Genomic DNA, 19,973 nt, shown 5'->3' on the forward strand with positions numbered 1-19,973 from the left:
TTTCAAGACATCCAGCACTTCCTCCTCTGTAATAAGGACATTTTGCAAGATGTCACCATATATCTCCCTACAGTCTATATCTTCCATATCCTTTTCCACCGTAAATACTGATGCAAAATACTCATTTGGATCTCTCCCATTTTCTGCGGCTCCACACAAAGGCTGCCTTGTTGATCTTTGAGGGGCCCTATTCTCTCCCTAGTTACCCTTTTGTCCTTAATGTATTTGTAAAAACCCTTTGGATTCTCCCTAATTCTATTTGCCAAAGCTCATGTGGTTAAATTGGTTTGTCTGTTGAATAATGATGCTCAGATCCTCCTTACAGAGAATTAAACACAACTGGCATATCTTGTGGTTAACTCGAGGCTGGGGGCATTGACTGCTCATATTCTGTATCTTTTGCCTTTGGAGAAAGACAAGGTTATGTAGATTTAAAAAAAACTAACAAGTGACAGTTCTATTTTTATATTTTGTTAATTCGTACAACAGATCTATAGATATGAAAGATCTTGCGTATCTGTTAATTCCCTGTCCAACTTTGGCCAACTTCATACTATCATGATTTTTGTTTTAATGCCAATATTTAATGTATGCAAATAATGGGAATGGAAATCCAACATGTAAAGAATCAATCTGTAACAATGTAGCTACAAGCTCTGGCTTCTAGGTGGCACAATGAAGTTTCTGATGTCTACCTCCAAATACCATTAATGTCATCGAGTATTTGAGCCCAATGCAGGGGTAGAATGCTGCTATTAATAATCGCCTCAGTGATCCATCTGTGAATACGCAGTTGCACCCACTATGATGCCACGCCATTAGTGAATTGCAGCACTTGATGTATATTCCACATGATCTCATTGGTTACATTGTAAACCTCTTCAAATGCTTCAGATTGGAAAGGAATAACTCTCTGATTGTTTTATCTCTAAAGACTCAATAAGGAGCCAATTGGAGTAAGAGCAGCCAATCGAGCTGGAAATCTTTAGGCTCTGTTGTATTATACCAAACAATACTGAAAGCTTTTCCTGTCCAAAGTTTCATAGAGTCATAGAGATGTACAGCACGGAAACAAATCCTTCAGTCCAACCCGTCCATGCCGACCAGATATCCTAACCTAACCTACTCCCACTTGCCAGCACTTGGCCCATATCCCTCCAAACCCTTCCCATTCATATATCAAACCACATGCCTTTTATATGTTGTAATTGTACCAGCCTCCACCACCCTCTGTGTGAAAAAGTTGCCCTTTAGGTCCCTTTTAAATTTTTCCCCTCTCACCCTAAACCTATGCCCTCTAGTTTTGGACTTCCCCCACCCCAGGGAAAAGACCTTGTCTATTTACTCTATCCATGCCCCTCATAATTTAATAAACCTCTATAAGGTCACCCCTCACCAACATCTATCCTCGATGCTCTGACCAACAAAGGAAAGCACACCAAACGCCTTCTTTACCATCCAATCTGCCTGCGTCTCTACTTTTAAGCAACTATCAACCTGAACTCGAAGGTGTCTTTGTTCAGCAACACTTCCAAGGACCTTACCATTAAGTGTATAGGTCCTGCTCTGATTTGCTTTCCCAAAATGCAACACCTCGCATTTATCTAAATTAAACTCCATCTGCCACTCCTCAGCCAATTGACCCATCTGATCAAGATCCTGTTGTAATCTGAGGTAACCCTCTTCACTGTCCACTGCACCTCCAATTTTGGTGTCATCTGCAAACTTACTAACTGTACCTCTTATGTTCACATCAAAATCGTTTGTATAAATGATGAAAAGCAGTGGACCCACCACCGATCCTTGTGGCACTCCACTGATCATAGGCTTCCAGTCTGGAAAGTAACCTTCTACCACCACCCTCTGTCTTCCACTTTCAAGCCAGTTCTGTATCCAAATGGCTAGTTCTCCTTGTTTTTCATGAGATCTAACCTTGCTAACCAGTCTCCCATGGGGAACCTTGTCGAAAGCCTTACTGAAGTGCATATAGATCACATCCAACATATAGATCTGCCCTCATCAATCCTCTTTGTTACTTCTTCAAAAAACTCAATCAAGTTTGTGAGACATGATTTCCCACACACAAAGCCATGCTGACTATCCCTAATAAATCCTTGCCTTTCCAATTACAAGTAACTCCTGTCCCTCAGGATTCCCTCCAACAACCTGCCCACGACTGATGTCAGGTTCAATGGTCTATAGTTCTCTGGCTTTTCCTTATCACCCTTCTTAAATAGTAGCAACAAGTTAGCCAACCTCCAGTCTTCCAGCACCTCACCTGTGACTATTGATGATCCAAATATCTCAGCAAGAGGCCCAGCAATCACTTCCTTAGCTTCCCAAAGAGTTCTCAGGTACACCTGATCAAGTCCTGGGGGATTATTCACTTTTATGAGTTAAGACATCCAGCACCTCCTCCTCTGTAATATGGACATTTTTCAAAATGCCACCATCTATTTGCCTCCATTCTATATCTTCCATGTCCTTTTCCACAGTAAACACCGGTGCAAAATACTCATTTAGTATCTCCCCCATCTCCTGTGGCTCCACACATAGGTCACCTTGCTGATCTTTGAGGGGCCCTATTCTCTCCCCAGTTACCCTTTTGTCCCTAATGTATTTATAAAATCCCTTTGGATTCTCCTTAACCACATTTGCCAAAGCTATCTCATGTCCCCTTTTTGCTCTCCTGATTTCCCTCTTAAGTATACTCCTACTGCCTTTATACTCGAAGGATTCACTCGATCTATCCTGTCTATACCTGACAAATGCTTCCTTCTTTTTCTTAACCAAGCCCTCAATTTCTTTAGTCATCCAGCATTCCCTATACCTACCAGCCTTTCCTTTCACCTTAATAGGAATATACTGTCTCTGGACACTCATCATCTCATTTCTGAAGACTTCCCATTTTCCAGCTGTCCCTTTACCTGCGAACATCTGCCCCCAGTCAACTTTTGAAAGTTCTTGCCTAATCCAGTCAAAATTAACCTTCCTCCAATTTAGAACTTCAACTTTTAGATCTGGTCTATCCTTTTCCATCACTATTTTAAAACTAATAGAATTATGGTTGCTGGCTGCAAAGTGCTCCCCCACTGACACCTCAGTCACCTGCCCTGCCTTTTTTCCCAAGAGTAGGTCAAGTTTTGCACCTTCTCTAGTAGGCATATCCACATACTGAATCAGAACATTGTCTTGTACACACTTAAATTCCTCTCCATCTAAACCCTTAACACTATGGCAGAGCCAGTCTATATCCGGAAAGTTAAAATCCCCGACCATAACCACCCTATTATTCTTACATATAGCTGAGATCTCCTTACAAATTTGATTCTCAATTTTCCCCTGACTATTAGGGGGTCTATAACACAATCCCAATAAGGTGATCATCCCTTTCTTATTTCTCATTTCCACACAAATAACTTCCCTGAATGTATTTCCAGGAATATCCTCCCTCAGTACAGCCGTAATGCTATCCCTTGTCAAAAATGCCATTCCCCCTCCTCTCTTGCCTCCCTTTCTGTCCTTCCTGTAGCATTTGTGTCCTGGAACATTCAGCTACCAGTCCTGCCCATACCTGAGCCACGTATCTGTAATTGCTATGATATCCCAGTCCCATGTTCCTAACCATGCCCTGAGTTCATCTGCCTTCCCTGTTAGGCCCCTTGCATTGAAATAAATGCAGTTTAATTTATCAGTCCTACCTTGTTCTCTGCTTTGTTCCTGCCTGCCCTGACTGTTTGACACACTCTTTTTCCTAACTGTTCCAGTCTCAGTTTGATCTCTTTCCTCACTATTTCCCTGGGTCCCACTCTCCCATCTGACTAGTTTAAATCCTCCCAAGCAGTTCTAGCAAATCTCCCTGCCAGTATATTAGTCCCCTTGCAATTCAGATACAATCAATCCTTCTTGGACAAGTCACGTTTACCACAGAAAAGATTTCAATGATCCAGGAATGTGAACTCTTCTCCCCTGCACCAGCTCCTCAGCCATGCATTCATCTGCTCTATCCTCCTATTCCTGCCCTCACTAGCTCATAGCACCGGGAGTAATCCAGATATTACTACCCTCGAGGACCTCCTTTTTAATTTCCTGTCTAACTTTCTATATTTTCCCTTCAGAATCTCATCTTTTTCCCTTCCTAAGTTGCTAGCTCCAATGTGTACAATTACCTCCTGCTGGTTCCTCTCCTCTTTGAGAACATTCTGCACACTCTCTGATATCCTTGATCCTGACACCATGCAGGCAAAACACCATTCTGATTTTTCGCTGTTGACCGCAGAAACCTCTGTCTGTGCCTCTGACTAGAGAGTCCCCATCACAATTGATTGCTTGGAACCTGACATAGACCTGATTACATTCGAGCCAATACCAGAAACTTGGCTGTTTGTGCTACATTCCCCTGAGAGTTCATCACCCCCTACATTTTCCAAAACAGCACACTTGTTTGAGATGGGGACAGCTATAGGAGACTCCTGCACTACCTGACTCCCTCCCCTACCTTTCCTGGAGGTAACCCATTGCCTGACTGTATCTGCGGCTTTTCTCCCTTCCTATAACTGCCATCCATCACATGCATAGCTCTTATAAATTCCTCATTGCCTCTAACTGCCACTCGAACCGATCCATGCAATCTGATAGGATGTGTCTTTGGTTGCGAATCCTGCACACATAATAACCAGTAACATGAAAACTCTCCCTAAACTCCCACATCCAACAGGAAGAGCACATCACTCTACTAAAGGCCACCTCTGCTTCTTCACAATCCACAGACCCAGAAGTCTTCTCTAAAAAAAATACAGTGCTCCAGGCTAATAAGTATTAACCATCACTGAGTATTTATGGCTTATATTTTTAAAATTTAATCAAGAGATCTCAATAAAACGTAAGAATGAACACACTACTCAGTAATGTATTCATATATATTAATTTCCCAATGTTCATTAACGGAATATGTGCTGATTAATCACAGAGTACGACCTATATCGCAGTAAATTTTCAGCGTTCTATAAGGATTGAGTTTAAAATGAAACACCCTGATATTGTACAAGCATGCACAGTGTTTCTCCTCATAGTGACATTGAACTACCTAGAACAGCTTCAAGTTATTCTCAATACTTAGAATAATAGGACAAATCAAACTTCTCTTCTCATACAAAAAGAACAAGTGATCAGCTTAAAAGTTGCATCCACTTATTAGAACACTGCATCCTTTTTTTGTAAGCACCACTGACAATTACTCCAAGTGTATGAGAGGCAACCGTAGCAGGCACCTACTGCAACAAGTACATCTACTAGGGCAATCGTAAAACGCCAAACCACAACTTCATAATCAACTGTAAACAGCCACCCAGGATGGATCACAGTTCTTCTTGTGACACAGGCAGCAGCAGCAGAGACTGGACATATCCAAGTGCATGCAGAGTGGCAGACGCGATGTTAACCAACCGGGCAATTCTGCATATTTTTGCTTTACTTCCTGCCACCTTATAAGGGAATGCCTTTACTTCACTGATTCACTTGTGACAATGTAGTGGAAACACGCCTGACGTGTCATCAGTGAAAGGAAGGGAAAGTGCTCTAGAAATCCTTCTAGAATTCTCTGAAGTGACAAAACATGCAGAAATTTTCCTTCTTGCCTTTTGGCTTCTGAGACCCCTCTCTTCTACTGCTTAATTTCTTACAGTTGGTTCATTTTAGTCCCAAGTACAAATGAACTGCTAGTTTGAAACCTCCATGGCTCACTTTCTGATCACACCTGCTCTCTGCTTTTCTGAATGAGAACTGCCTCTTTGTTCAAATGAGCTTGCAAATATCTGGATTTACGTGGACACCAAGACCATGCAGTAGCAGTCTGATTTGGTCAGTGGCAATAAGCAGATGAAATTGGATTGGCTGCCTGTTGCAAAAGGGAATTAAATATCAGGTGCTGTGAATGGGTGACCAGTCAATACTCTATTGGACTTGAAATTCTATCCCGATGTTTCTGCACTACAGTCCACCCTGTCTCTCTGATCTGCTGCTCTGGTGCTTACATTTCCTTTGCTGAGCCACTGATTCGTCTACTTGTTTTTCAGATTCTGCTGCGTTCTGACTCCTGGCCAGAAGCTCACTGTTTCATGTTTTCTGGAGGTTTTTGTTATTTCCAACTTTGCCACTATATTTTTCTCTGCGATGATAACTGATTCGGCAACACCTCTTGGATTTCATTGTCATTAATGGTCCTCTCACACAACGCGTCATCCAAACCTCTCTACTCTTTAAATAGCTCTTGGCCTTCACTTGCTGACCACACTGATCTCTGCAGAACTTGGACAACGATACGTCTTTGCCTCACTCCGACTCCAAAGCTCACTATCACCTCCAACAGCAATTAGGATTGACCCCCCCCGGCCAATGCTACCCAGATCCCAAGAATCAATAAAAGACATTTCTCCAGTTTTCAGTCTGGTTATGCACAACCTTCACTTCACTATGAAGCCCCAGATTTCAATGAAACCATTACTTACCTTCAAATTAGCCATTCTCCAGTACAGCTTTCCTCTCCACTCCGCAAAGTCCAAGGGATACAGATTTGAAAGAATGTGGCACACAACTGGTTTCAGCATTTACTACCAAACCCTGCTCAAAGCAATGATGACGACAAGCTGTCTGCTGCAGGATCACTCTGGGTATGCAAAAGATAATCCCCCGCTTCTTTCCTCTCCTGGCAGGCATGATATTGAACCCATTTCCTGTCTTCTCCAAGTGCTTAAGGCACATCGAGCCTGCTTCACCATCCAATATAACGCATGAGCATCTAAAGCAACTCTACCTTTCTGCACTACCTATACACATTTGATTTCCTTAGCATCTAAAAATCTGTATACCTCTATTGTGAACATACTCAACAACAAAGACATTTCCTCCCCTTCCCCAGTCCTTCAGGTCAAACTTCCTATAAGGTTTGCCTGCACTAACCCTAAACTTTAATTTCTCTACTTGCTCTCTTGCCTGTCCTCATGTCTCCTCCCATCCCCAAGAATTCATTTTCCATGAGACCTACATCCTGTTCTCTAGACATTACTCTGAAACAAATGCTGATGACTTCCCAATTCCCACATCAGCTGATATTATTACCTTTTTTTCCCTCCTTAGGTGCCACCCCCCCTCCCCACCTTCAAATCTGCTTGTCATTATCCACCTCTGTGTTTCAGCCTGAACTGGAATATTGCATCTAACGCCAAGCACCATACTTTACATTCTCTATATATTTGAAATCATCCAAAACTTGCCACCCAGTGTTCTAACTCAGACTAAGTCTTCTTTATCCTTTGACCCTGTTCTCGCTGACCACACTAACTCTCAGTTCAACAATATCTTAGTCTTAAAATTCCCATTCGTGCTTTCAAATTTCTCCATGGGTTTGCTCTCCTCCACGCCCCCCCCCCCTCCCAAACTCTTCCGGTCCCAAAAACATAGCAATATCTTCAACCCATTTTAATCACTTCAGCAACGTGGCCATCCTTTCAGTGCCCAAGATCTTAAATCTCTAGAAATCTCCCCCCAAACCACTGTCTCCTCTTCCCTCCTTTAAGCTATTAATTAAAGCCTCTCTCTTCAGCCAAGACTTTGGTCACCCATACCAAATCTCCAGTCTCAGTGTCAAGTTTTGTTTATCAATTCAGCGAAGTTCCTTCGATAGTGTTTCTTGAACCAAAAGTTTTCGTTTTTGCTCTCATCTCCACTCTACCCTTGATCTTTCTCTTGTCATGCTCGTCAGCAACTCCACCAACAACTTGTACCAAGCTCAAGTATTGTGGAGGATATACACTTTTGGTAAAGCCTTTTGGCTTGCACTCATCAGGACAACTTATAAGTACCACCAGAGTAAAAGGAAAAACAACATTTATACTTTTAAAAATCACACAACACCAGGTTACAGTCCAACAGGTTTATTTGGAAGTACAAGTTTTCAAAGCACTGTTCTTTTGTCAGGTAGCTAGTGGGGCAGAATCATAGGAAACAGAGTTTATAGTAAAAGATCAAAGTGTCATACAACTGATGCAAGGTATTGTCAACAAACCACACAACACTATACACTCTCTCACACACAAGCACACATACATATACACACAGGCCCCCTCTCTCAGACACACACATATACCCACACTCTTGCGCACACCCTCACATGCAAACCCTCCACATTTCGCGCACACACTCACGCACACATGCTCTCTCCCTCACACGTGTACACACACACGCCCGTAAGTCCATGGGGTGAATTTGCATTTGCAGATACATTCAATTTTGTTCAAAAAGCGCACAATTTGGAGGCAGTCAGTCCATGCGACATTTTATCAATTTGGAAACAGAATTAGTCTGATACAAGGTTGGGATACAGACAGACCCTAACATCACACCTTTAACGCATTGTCTGAGCTGAGATGTAACTTTTTCTTATAAAAACTTACGTTACCTTGGGAATGTGACTTGAAAGAAGTTCTGGGATTTACATATTAATCAATCCAAACCTGCATTCCCATTCTAAGTTATTAAAGACTTAACTATCTAGGTTTGTTCAACATATCGCATCAGCTGTATGACACTGATCTTTAACTATAAATTCTGTGTCCCATGATCCTGCACAACTAGCTATCTGATGAAGGAGCAGCGCTCTGAAAGCTTGGACTTCCAAATAAGCCCGTCGGACTGTAACCTGGTGTTGTGTGATTTTTAATTTTGTCCGACACCAGCATCTCCAAATCAACATTTATATTGTACAAGAGGAGAGTGCTGATTGGTTGGCAAGTGGTCTCTGACTGGTAGAGGCTTTAACATGGAGAATGCATCAGTTAGTGATAACTGATAGTTAACTGCCAAGCTTTGTTTAGATTTTAAATCAAGGGCATGTTGATTCTGATTGGTCAAAACACTGCTCTGAGAAACTAACCATATTTTGATTGTCACCTATTTAGGATTGACAGTTGGCTTGCAGTGAGCCACATTCACATGTACTTCAAACGACACATAATAATACACAAAGCCCTTTGCAGACAGAAAGATCATGAACATACACTGCACCTGCTTTAACCAACAAATAATTCTGCTCTATTAAAAAAACGTTCCCACTAAACCTCTTATGGGTTCCAATCCATGTTTTATGCTTGAGCTCAATAGCAAATTTCCACAAATTAAAAAGGATGCAACACTGGTCAGCCAGATCCACAGTGAATGTTTCGCAGTCTAGAGCAAGAACCCTGGTTAAACCCGTCTGCTTCTCAATACCAGTGCCTGCAGTTGCCTAACTTCATTCCAGTTAACACTGCATGATGTTACACAATCATAAAGTTTTCAATATAACTCTTCAAATAATAATTCCATGCAGAAACCATGCTTACTTTGGACCTAGTCGGCACTGTCTTTGCAAACTTTTCCTTTTGTGCTCTGAGCGGTTTTGAGAAGTAGCTGAACTTTAGGATGTGGTTTAATGGAACACCACCTCTTTTCCGTTTTTCTATAGTTCAATTCACCTCGAAAGCGTCACTTCCGCCCACAGTACAACACTTGTCTTCATTATAATACAGATGCATTTACTACGCTGTCAAAGTGTAGTTTCACTTAAAATGCAGCTCAGTGAATATGATACATGAAATATAAGGTAATGTGTTACAAGTAGACGAGTGTGTATTATACTTAAAACTAATTGGATCAACATAGCCATTTCCTGCACTTCAGCAGTGGCTACACTTAAAGTACTTCAGTGGCCAGATGTGAGCTTCAGGACATCCTGGGGACATGGAAGACCCTATATAAATGCAATTCTTTATTTTTGCTGACAAGTAGTTAATATGGGATATTTTACCTTGTACTTATCCATTATTGTGTTAATTTTGACAAGCAGGTAAAAGTAACTTACACATATGCAGAATTTCCCCTGTTTCCATTATACATTCCACTTATGTGCTAAAGCCTAGGGGTATAGAGATATTGGTCATACTCTTCAGCTGCCTGAGAGCAATCCAATGTGTCCTGCAGTAATCAAGAGCTGATTTTATAATTATTCTAGGTGCAAGAATAGAACCCATTAGGATCTGGACATAGACATTCAATCTGTCACAAATGCTCCTGCAAAATTTTTATTCATTACCACAGAATTGACAAAGGAGGGAGGCTATATTAGACTGGCATACAAACAATAAACCAGATGCAAGAGTATATCTGATGAACCAAATAGCCTCCTTCTTCACTGTAAAATCTTACAACTCTATAATTTAGCTAACAGTACCAAATGTAATCAAATGATAATCAAACGCAATCAAATTCAAAATTAATGTTTGAAAAGGAAGTAAACCAAAGGATTTATTTAGATTCTAGATTTAGTTAAGGGCAGTCTGAACAGGATGAGTTAGTCAGAAATTCACAGTAAACAGATCAAATCTGTTAACAAGTAAAACAACAAAAGATTATGATATGATTGTAACACTATTGGCAAATGGAGTTTAATTTGGATAAATGTGAAGCATTGCATTTTCATAATACAACAAATCAAACAAGGACAAACTTAGACAATTAATGGTAGAGCCCTGGGTTTGTGTTGTTGAACAGAGACACCTAAGGATTCAGGTATGTAATCCTCAGCAGAAGAAGATAGGAGATTAAGGTAAATAGACAGGTCCTCTAATTGGTAGGATGTGACAAATGGTATCACAGAAGGATCTGTGGGGAAACCTCAACTATTCTTTCATTAATGAGTCCAATGGGATTAAAAAGCCACATATTCTGATTTATTGATAACATAAGGCAAAGAGGCATTGTAAGCAGCGTAGATGGAAACATAAAACTTCAAAGGGATATTAATGGATTTAGTCATTTTTCTTTTAAGATGAGGAGGAGCCGGTGTTGGACTAAGGTGGATAAAGTTAAAAATCACACAACACCAAGTTATAGTTCAACAGGTTTATGTGGAAGCACTAGCTTTCAGAGCGCTGCTCCTTCATCAGGCAGCTGTAGAACGGGATCATAAGACACAAAATTTACAGCAAAAGATTACAGTGTCATGCAACTCAAATGATATATTGAACAAAACTAGATTGCCGTTAAGAATAGGTTTGTTCAATATATCATTTCAGTTGCATAACACTAATCCTTTGCTATAAATTCTGAGTCTTATGATCCCGTTCTACAGAAACCTGATGAAGAAGCAGCACTCCAAAAGCTTCCAAATAAACCTGTTGGACTCTAACCTGGTGTTGTGTGATTTTTCTTCTTTTATTCATGAGATATATACATTACTGGATAGGCTAGTGTTTGTTGCCCATCCAGTGGGTAGCTAAGAGTCAACCAAACTGCTATATATGTCTAGAGTAATGTGTAAGCCAGACCAGATAAGGATTGCAGATTTTTTCCCCAAAAGGATATGAGTGACCCAGCCATCTTTGTTTAATAACAAGTGACAGTGGTTGCCATTAGATAGCTTTTTTCCAAATTCCAGACTAATTCTGAATTCAAATTTCACCACGTGCCAATACGTTAGCAAAACACCAGCATGGAGCTCTGGACTACTTGTCCAATTATATTACCACAATGCCACCAGCTCCTTACAGTGAATGAGTTCAGTTGTGGCAAATGGATTTCAATGTAGGCAAGTTAGAGGTCAACCCTTTGAACTGAAAAAGTGGAGACTGATGTATTTTCTTAAGCAGGTAAAATGATGTGCAGTTGAGATACAAACAAACTTAAGGCACTCATGTATAGAGATTAAAATATAGTGAACAAAGATGAGCAAAAAGTCTTATGCAATGCTGATCTTTAAATCTAGGACACTAAAGGGGTAGAAGTAAGACTGTAGTTACTCAAAGTCCTGGGTATTGTTGTCAATTTTGGCAATCACACCTTAGAAAAGATAGACTGGCAATGAATGAAGTACAATGCAGGTCTACTCAAATGATAAACAAGGTAAAAACAATAACTGCAGATGCTGGAAACCAGATTCTGGATCAGTGGTGCTGGAAGAGCACCACTAATCCAGAATCAAATGATAAACAGACTGCAATGATTAAATGAGGACAGATTACAAAGAAAGGCTAGTATTCCCCGAAATATAGATAGTTAAGGGTGATTTGATTAAAGCTTTTGAGATATTAAGGGGGAACTCAATAGAGTAAACAGAAAATATTTCTGCTGGTTGAAGACCTAGTCTGAAAGCTAGGGAATAGGCCTATCAGGAACAAGATTAGACAACCCTTCTAAATGCAAAACATAGAAACACAAAATGTAGAAATTAGGAAGAGAAGCAGGCCAATTGGCCCTTCAAGCTTACTTCACCATCTGAGAAGTCAGGGCTGATCTGGTTGTGGTCTGAACTCCATATTTCTGCCTTCCCCCTCAGAACCCTTAACCTCTTTGCGCTTCAAAAATATATCCAACTCGGCCTTAAAAAAATTCAATGACCTAATTTCTTTGGTTTCTTGGGAAAAGAATTCCATCAATTGATAACCACCTGGGGGAAAGGAATTTCATCTGATGTTAAAAGGGACACCTTTTATTCTTAAACAGTGGCCCCAGTTCTAGTCTTCATTCTTCCAATAGCATCAGTTAATGCTGGATCGAGTTGTGATGTTAAATCAGAGACTAATAGATTTCCGTTCACCTGGGGTATTAACTGATATGGGGCAAAGGCAAGAATGTGGAAGTACGTCATGGATCAGCCATGATCTCAGTGAATAGTTAAATTGGCCTAGGAAGCTAAATCATAGAGTCATAGAGATATACAACACAGAAACGGACCCATTAGTCCAACCCATCCATGCTGACCACATATCTTATATAAACCTAGTCCCATTTGGCCCATATCCCTTTAAATGTTTCAATTTTTCTTTGAAAGATGACATGAAGTACTCCACAAAATAAAATATATTGTTAAGCTTGTCTACTTCACAGGAGTTTGCATATTCTCCCCGTGTCTGCGTGGGTTTCCTCCGGGTGCTCCGGTTTCCTCCCAAAATCCAAAAAAAAAATGTGCGGGTTAGGTGAATTGGCCATGCTAAATTGCCTGTAGTGTTAGGTGAAGGGGTAAATGTAGGGGAATGGGTCTGGGTGGGTTACGCTTCGGCGGGTCGGTGTGGACTTGTCGGGCCGAAGGGCCTGTTTCCACGCTGTAAGTAATCTAATATAATCTAAAAAAAAAACGTATGTGGAACAATCAAAGCAAGTCCCACTTCAACATCTTTCAACTCTCCTCTCAAAATGGGAGCAAAGGTAAGGGGCTCTTTTCCTTTCTTGCGCTGATTTGATTGCTTTTGGCACTGACCCCGCCTAGTACTTTTTACAGCAAAGAACGACTACCTACAAAGTTGCTTCCAGCTCAGGATCTTAGACAACAACCACAAATTCTTGTTTTAAAAGGTTGACGCCTAGCTATTCTTACATTCCAGCCACGGATAAGGGGAACTATTGGTGCTCATTTCACATCAACATGCTGGTAGTACTACCCATGTCCTCCACTCTTGAGCTTGCGGAGATCAAAAAGAACGGTTCTGGCTGTTCTCAAAACGAACAGGAGCCAGTGTGATTACGAGGCTGGAGTTGAGACAACCAAAGCAGGTTTTCAGCTACAGAATTTAACAAACTGGACTGTCTTGAACCTGTACGCAAACGTGTTTTGTTTTAAAATATTTAGAAATAACTTAAAAAAGTTTTAAAAAATCACAACACTAGGTTATAATCGAACAGATTTATTTGGAAGCACTAGCTTTCGGACCGCTGCGCCTTCATCACGTGGTTGTGGAGTATAAGATCGTAAGACACAGAATTTATAGCAAAAGTTTACAGTGTGATGCAACTGAAATCTTATATTGAAAAAGACACACGCAGGTTTGTGGGGTGAATTTGTACTTGCAGAAGTACATTTTGTTTTGCTCACAAAATGCATGAATCCATGTAAGATTCTGTAAATCCCTTTTTTAGAAACAGAATCAGTCTGAACACTGGGGCACAAACAGCCTCACACAGGGCACCTCACACCTTCAATGCATTGTCTGGGCTGACATGGCATCTATTGTTAAAGTTCACTTGAGAACTTTCATACAAAAGATACTAAGGTAGGCAGAGTTGTGGATAGTGCCGAAGGATGTTGTCGGTTACAGTGGGACAGAGATAAGATGCAGAGCCGGGCTGAGAAGTGGCAAATGGAGTTTAGTGTGGAAAAGTGTGAGGCAGTTCACTTCAGTAGAAGTAACAGGAATGCAGAGTGTTGGGCTAGTGGTAAAATTCTCGGCAGCATAGATGAACAGAGAGATCTCAGTGCCCAGGTGCATAAATCCCTGAAAGTTGCCACCCAGGTCGATAGGGTTGTTAAGAAGGCATATAATGTGTTGGAGTTTATTGGTAGGGCGATTGAGTTTCGGAGCCACAAGGTCACGCTTCAGCTGTACAAGACGCTGGTGCGGCCACATCTGGAGTATTGCGTACAGTTCTGGTCACCGCATTATGGGAAGGATGTGGAAGCTTTGGAAAGGGTTCAGAGGAGATTTACTAGGATGTTGCTTGGTATGGAAGGAAGGTCTTACGACGAAAGGCTGAGGAAGCTGAGGCTGTTTTCGTTGGAGAGAAGAAGGTTGAGAGGTGGCTTAATTGATACATATAAGATAATCAGAGGGTTAGATAGAGTGGACAGTGAGATCCTTTTTCCTCGGATGGTGAAGGCTAACACGAGGGGACATAGCTTTAAATTGAGGGGTGATAGGTTTAAGACAGCTATCAGCGTAATTTCTTTACTCAGAGTAGCAGGGGCATGGAACTGCCTGTCTCCAACTGTAGCAGACTTGCCAATGATAAGGGCATTTAAATGGACACTGGACATACATATGGATAATAATGGAATGGTGTGGCTCAGATGGGCATCAGATTAATTTCGCAGGTCGGCGCAATGTTACTGCGTTGTAACGTTCTATGGTCTAAGTGAAATCAACATGGTCATTCTAAAAGATGAGAGACTTACTAAACAATCCAGGTCTTTTTCAATATATAATTTCAGTTGCATCACACTGTAAACTTCTGCGTCTTACGATCTTATACTCCACAGCCACCTGATGAAGGAGCAGCGCTCTGAAAGCTAGTGCTTCCAAATAAACCTGTTGGACTATAACCTGGTGATATGATTTTTAACTTTTGATATTGAGAAACTATTGATAACAGGTTATCATCACACGCTTCAGCCACTACAGCTCCACGTTATTGGTGGGAAGATACAATTAAAGGATGATGACTTTGCGTACACAATTTACATTATAACTGTAGAATCCATAATGGAACTATAATAATGCGTAAATGTACAACTTTAAGGCAAGGACTGAATTACTTCTGCACACCACCTAAATATCATCAATCCTCCAATCACACTAGAAAACTCAACTGTTGAATCCCCAAGTTCAATATTTTAGAAGCTCAGCATACCTTATACAAAGCATAGATACTTCTACATGGTCCTTTTTAAAAACTGACATTTCCTGCAGTCTTCTGTCAAGTTAAAAAGTACACACTTAGGTCACATGTTTGTCATTCTTTAGATTAGATTAGATTACAGTGTGGAAACAGGCCCTTCGGCCCTTTTTAAAAACTGACATTTCCTGCAGTCTTCTGTCAAGTTAAAAAGTACACACTTAGGTCACATGTTTGTCATTCTTTAGATGTTCCATTATTAAGATGTCAATCTCCATTGCACAAACTTTTCCTGCCAGATGGCAATTCAGATGCCTCAGCTTGTCAAAGATATGCCAAAAGTATGGTGCTACAAAATCTCCCCAGAACACAGTGAGCAATCACACAATGCATGCATGGGTCACTCGCTGTCCTGCTCTGCCAGGGATGCCCATTTAGTCTCTCCATGGGCCTCAATCTCCTTTTCCTTTGCAGTTAGGTTTTATGCTTTGAAGAACTTTAAAGGAATTGAATTGCCTGAAGACTGGCAGTTGTCATAGCAAAGGACAAGATTGAGAAGAGCAATCTACTCAACATCTCTGACCGAAATATGGTTGCAAACACTGCAGGCTTATCTTTTTCACACACTTGCTGGGCTTCACCATCATTGAGGATGGGAGTGTTCTTGAAGCCTCCTGTAAGTTGTTTAGTTCATAACTGATAGATAGGTAGGAGGCTGGAAGAACACAGCAAGCCATGCAGAGGTGGAGAAGTCGACAGTTCAGGTGTAACCTTTCTTCAGGGCTGGATCTGGGAGGGCGGCAGAGCTTTGGTCTGACCCATGAAAGATTATATTTGATATTTAGTGTGGGATTGTTTAGCCCTGATTGTAATAGGTTGACTTCGTGGTTCAGCATGCACGTAGTCCTGTTGCATACTGCAGCAGGTTCACATTTTGTCACCACATGTCTCTCTCTCTGGCTTGCTCTTCTACACTTGTGCCATCAAATTTCAGCACCGTACACAGATACTAAGAGTGAAAATGTATCTAATATCGATAAAGTAACATATATACAAATGTCACGTTCAGGTTTCACCAATTAGTGGACAAGGATGTGGATTATAACCTCCAAAGCACAAAGAAAATTTCCAGAATATCAACTTCAGAAAGAGATCTCATTCTGAGGGATTAACTCATCCCATGATTCACCCTAAGCATTTGAAAAAGCACAATCTTCATTAAACACTAACTTGGCTAATTTGATGGAACAGAATTTGACTTAACCTCTCATCCTGATTCCCAGACAGCCAGACTTGTATGTTGCATAGCTTAGCATTTATATTGCTCTGGACTAACATGTGCATTAACATCCTGAAAGCAATGTGGCGGAAAATCTGCTGGATATGTGCTGATATTCTTTCACTGATACGCACTTGCTTCTCACTGACAATTTTACAAAATCAATCTGTTGCCATCTCATTGTGAAGTGGCTCAAAGCAAAAGAGCAGCGTGTTGAAACTGTACAGGTGAACCAAACTCGGAAGGGCCTCAGTAGACTTACTACAAAATCATTACCGACCCAGACCAGCAAAAATACACAGTGCATTACAATGTCTGACTCTCTTGATTGTATGAAGTAGTACATTCTCTGACTTACCACAAGCAGCACAACTGCACATCTGCTATTATAGTCCAGGCATTCGAACAGCACATCTGGCCCAGGGCTTCACAAGTCTCAGTCCAGTCATTATATTTCGCTGCACAACAATTCCTGTTCGGGTGTGTCGGATCTGAAGCCTGCAAAACAGACAGGAATTATTGGTCGAGCCAAAGAAGACAGCCATGTAGCTCGTTATGCCTGTCTCAACTACAAAGTCACAGAGAGGTACAGCACGGAAACAGACCCTTCGGTCCAACCCGTCCATGCCGACCAGATATCCCAACCCAATCTAGTCCCACCTGCCAGCATCCGGCCCATTTCCCTCCAAACCCTTCCTATTCATATACACATCCAGATTCTTTTTAAATGTTGCAATTGTACCAGCCTCCACCATTTCCTCCGGCAGCTCATTCTACACACGTACCACCCTCTGCATGAAAACATTGCTCCTCAAGTATCTTTTATATCTTTTCCCTCTCACCCTAAATCTATGTCCTCTAGTTCTGACTGCCCGACCCCAGGGAAAAGACTTTGTCTATTTATCCTATCCATGCCCCTCATAATTTTGTAAACCTCTATAAGGTCACCCCGACGCCCCGGGGAAATCAGCCCAGCCTGTTCAGCCTCTCCCTATAGTTCAAATCCTTCAATCCTGGCAAAATCCTTGTAAATCTTTTCTGATTTCAAGTTTCACATCTTTCCGATAGGAAGGAGACCAGAATTGCACGCAATATTCCAACAGTGGCCTAACCAATGTCCTGTACAGCCTCAACATGACCTCCCAACTCCTGTACTCAATACTCTGACCAATAAAGGAAAGCATACCAAACGCCTTCTTCACTATCTTATCTACTTGAAGTAACAATCTGTATTGTTATACAACCAAAACTGTAATATAATACCCCACTGGATTAGTTTTAAAATACAAAATTTTACACTAAATTACATGAGGGCAAATGATCAAAAACGTGGGCAAAGAAATTGGTTTAAAAGAGCGTTAAAGGAATAGGTGGAGGTCCTCTGATTACTGAACCTTTCACCACAGAGTTTTTCATATATTCCATCAGAACCTTTACGGACCATCAAATCTTCCTCTTTCTATAATTCCAGCTCCTCTAGACTCCCCTACCCCACCAGATAAAGGGTCACCCCTGCGTTATTTCGGGTAAATCTCTTCTGCACTCTCTGTATGGAGATCCCATTGTTGTGTGTCAAAGGGGAGTTCAATTGTCTGGCTGGGACGCAACCAGCAACTACCAAAAATGAGCCACTGTTTATCTCCAGTTCATAAACCGCTGGAGTGAACTGTATTCATTTATTTAGCTTTCCCCACAGTGAAAATCAAAATGCACTGATAACAACAATGAAGATTAATAGCTAAAATGCATCACAAATTCCAGAAAAACAATGTACAATTTCAAATACCGTGAGCCTCATCAGGTAGACTAACTCAACAAGTAGGAAAAAGTGAGCACTGCAGATGCTGGAGATTAGAGCTGAAAAATGTGTTGCTGGAAAAGCGCAGCAGGTCAGGCAGCATCCAAGGAGCAGGAGAATCGACGTTTCGGGCATAAGCCCTTCTTCAAGTCCTCAACAAGAAGTTAACCCTGAACATTAGTAGTTGGCATAATGTTATGAGATGCTTTATATTTAAAATGGTTTGAAATGACATTTTGAAGGGTTGCTGAAAAAGTCATTTATTTAAAGTTTTGCAAGAATAATGCATTTCAAGGCCATCATCTCTTTCTAATTTAAAAAAAATTATCAAAATCCAATCTATTACCAGCAGCAGTATGCTAAGTCAGTTCTAGAATTCTCAGCCTTGTTATCAAATCACTCCTTGACTTATGCCCATCCACAACCCCGTATTCTATACCAGCTCTATAATTCTGTAGAATCTCCTCCTTTTCCGACTTCCCATAATTTTAATTACTGCCCTGTTGACAGCTATGACTTATGCTTTCAAAATCCAAAGCTTTGCATTTTTTTCTATGAACTTCTCTGCTTCTATATCTTCCGAAAAACAAACCCTTTGACCACGTTTTGACCTCTGCCCCAACATCTCCCTAAACAACTGAGTATTTTGTTTTGATAATGCTTTTGTGAACTATATTGGGATGATTTATGTTAAAGGCGTTGCATAGAGATGAGTTGCTGTTCTTGCACAAGAGAAGGTATTTATCCCACAAAATGCACTAATCAAGCAGTAATAGTGCTTTACGCAGGCAACGGGGAAATGACTGAGTACTGAGCAGTTCGCAGAGTCCCAATATTATTTAATTAGAATTGAAATGGATACACAAGCCCCTTTTGCAGAGTAGCTGTGTTCATGAACCAGAGACCGAGCTGAACCACAAAGTTACGTCTCCATCCATGGACCAGCCAACAGCAGATGATAAAGGCACTGCTTTGGAGAGGATTCCACCACCTTTTTATTGAGATGACACAGCCTAAACTCCCATCAAACCTGAGTATCAACAAATGAACGTAGGAAGAAGCTGCTAGCTTGTGTGTCGAACACTGATTCACTGAATTCCACCCAGTGGCAGCAAGCGAGAGTATTTCTGGCTGAGACAGAGATCACTTGCCTCCTGAACAGATCACAACCAACCCTGTGACCGGGCCTCAGATTTTATCAAAAATGTCTCAACCGGGACCAGCAAATTGCAATCCATAAGTCTCCAACCCTTCATTTAAACTAATAAAAAAAAAGTCAATGACTGAGTGCCAAGCACCACCCTACCCACCACTGACATCTGACCCTCTTCAAAATGCTGTTTATTCAAACCCATCCTCCACCTCCACTAATACATCAGATGTTTATATACGATATGTTAACACAACCTCGGGTGCACCGCCTTCCTCAGTAGCCTATTCCTGCTCAAACAACAGACTCTTCCCCACTCCCTTCCTTTC

At 41.1% G+C, this 19,973-nt stretch overlaps 1 protein-coding gene across 3 annotated transcripts in view; it reads right to left on the bottom strand.

Moving 5' to 3' along the window:
- Window positions 1–18,501, bottom strand: part of traf6 (TNF receptor-associated factor 6) — a 46,939-nt gene extending 28,438 nt beyond the window's left edge. The window contains exons 1-2 of one of the 3 annotated variants that reach the window (XM_043706225.1): window positions 18,483–18,501; window positions 17,055–17,194 (exon numbers count right to left, since the gene is read on the bottom strand). The gene's annotated coding sequence lies outside the window, so the exon portion shown is untranslated. Of the gene's footprint in view, window positions 1–6,506; window positions 6,619–9,377; window positions 9,442–17,054; window positions 17,195–18,482 lie in introns of those variants that run through there. The other 2 variants (XM_043706227.1, XM_043706226.1) reach the window with 2 other exon arrangements.
- Window positions 18,502–19,973: the final 1,472 nt, after the last annotated feature.

The sequence above is a fragment of the Chiloscyllium plagiosum genome, chromosome 16, assembly GCF_004010195.1.
Source record: "Chiloscyllium plagiosum isolate BGI_BamShark_2017 chromosome 16, ASM401019v2, whole genome shotgun sequence".
Taxonomy (NCBI): domain Eukaryota; kingdom Metazoa; phylum Chordata; class Chondrichthyes; order Orectolobiformes; family Hemiscylliidae; genus Chiloscyllium; species Chiloscyllium plagiosum.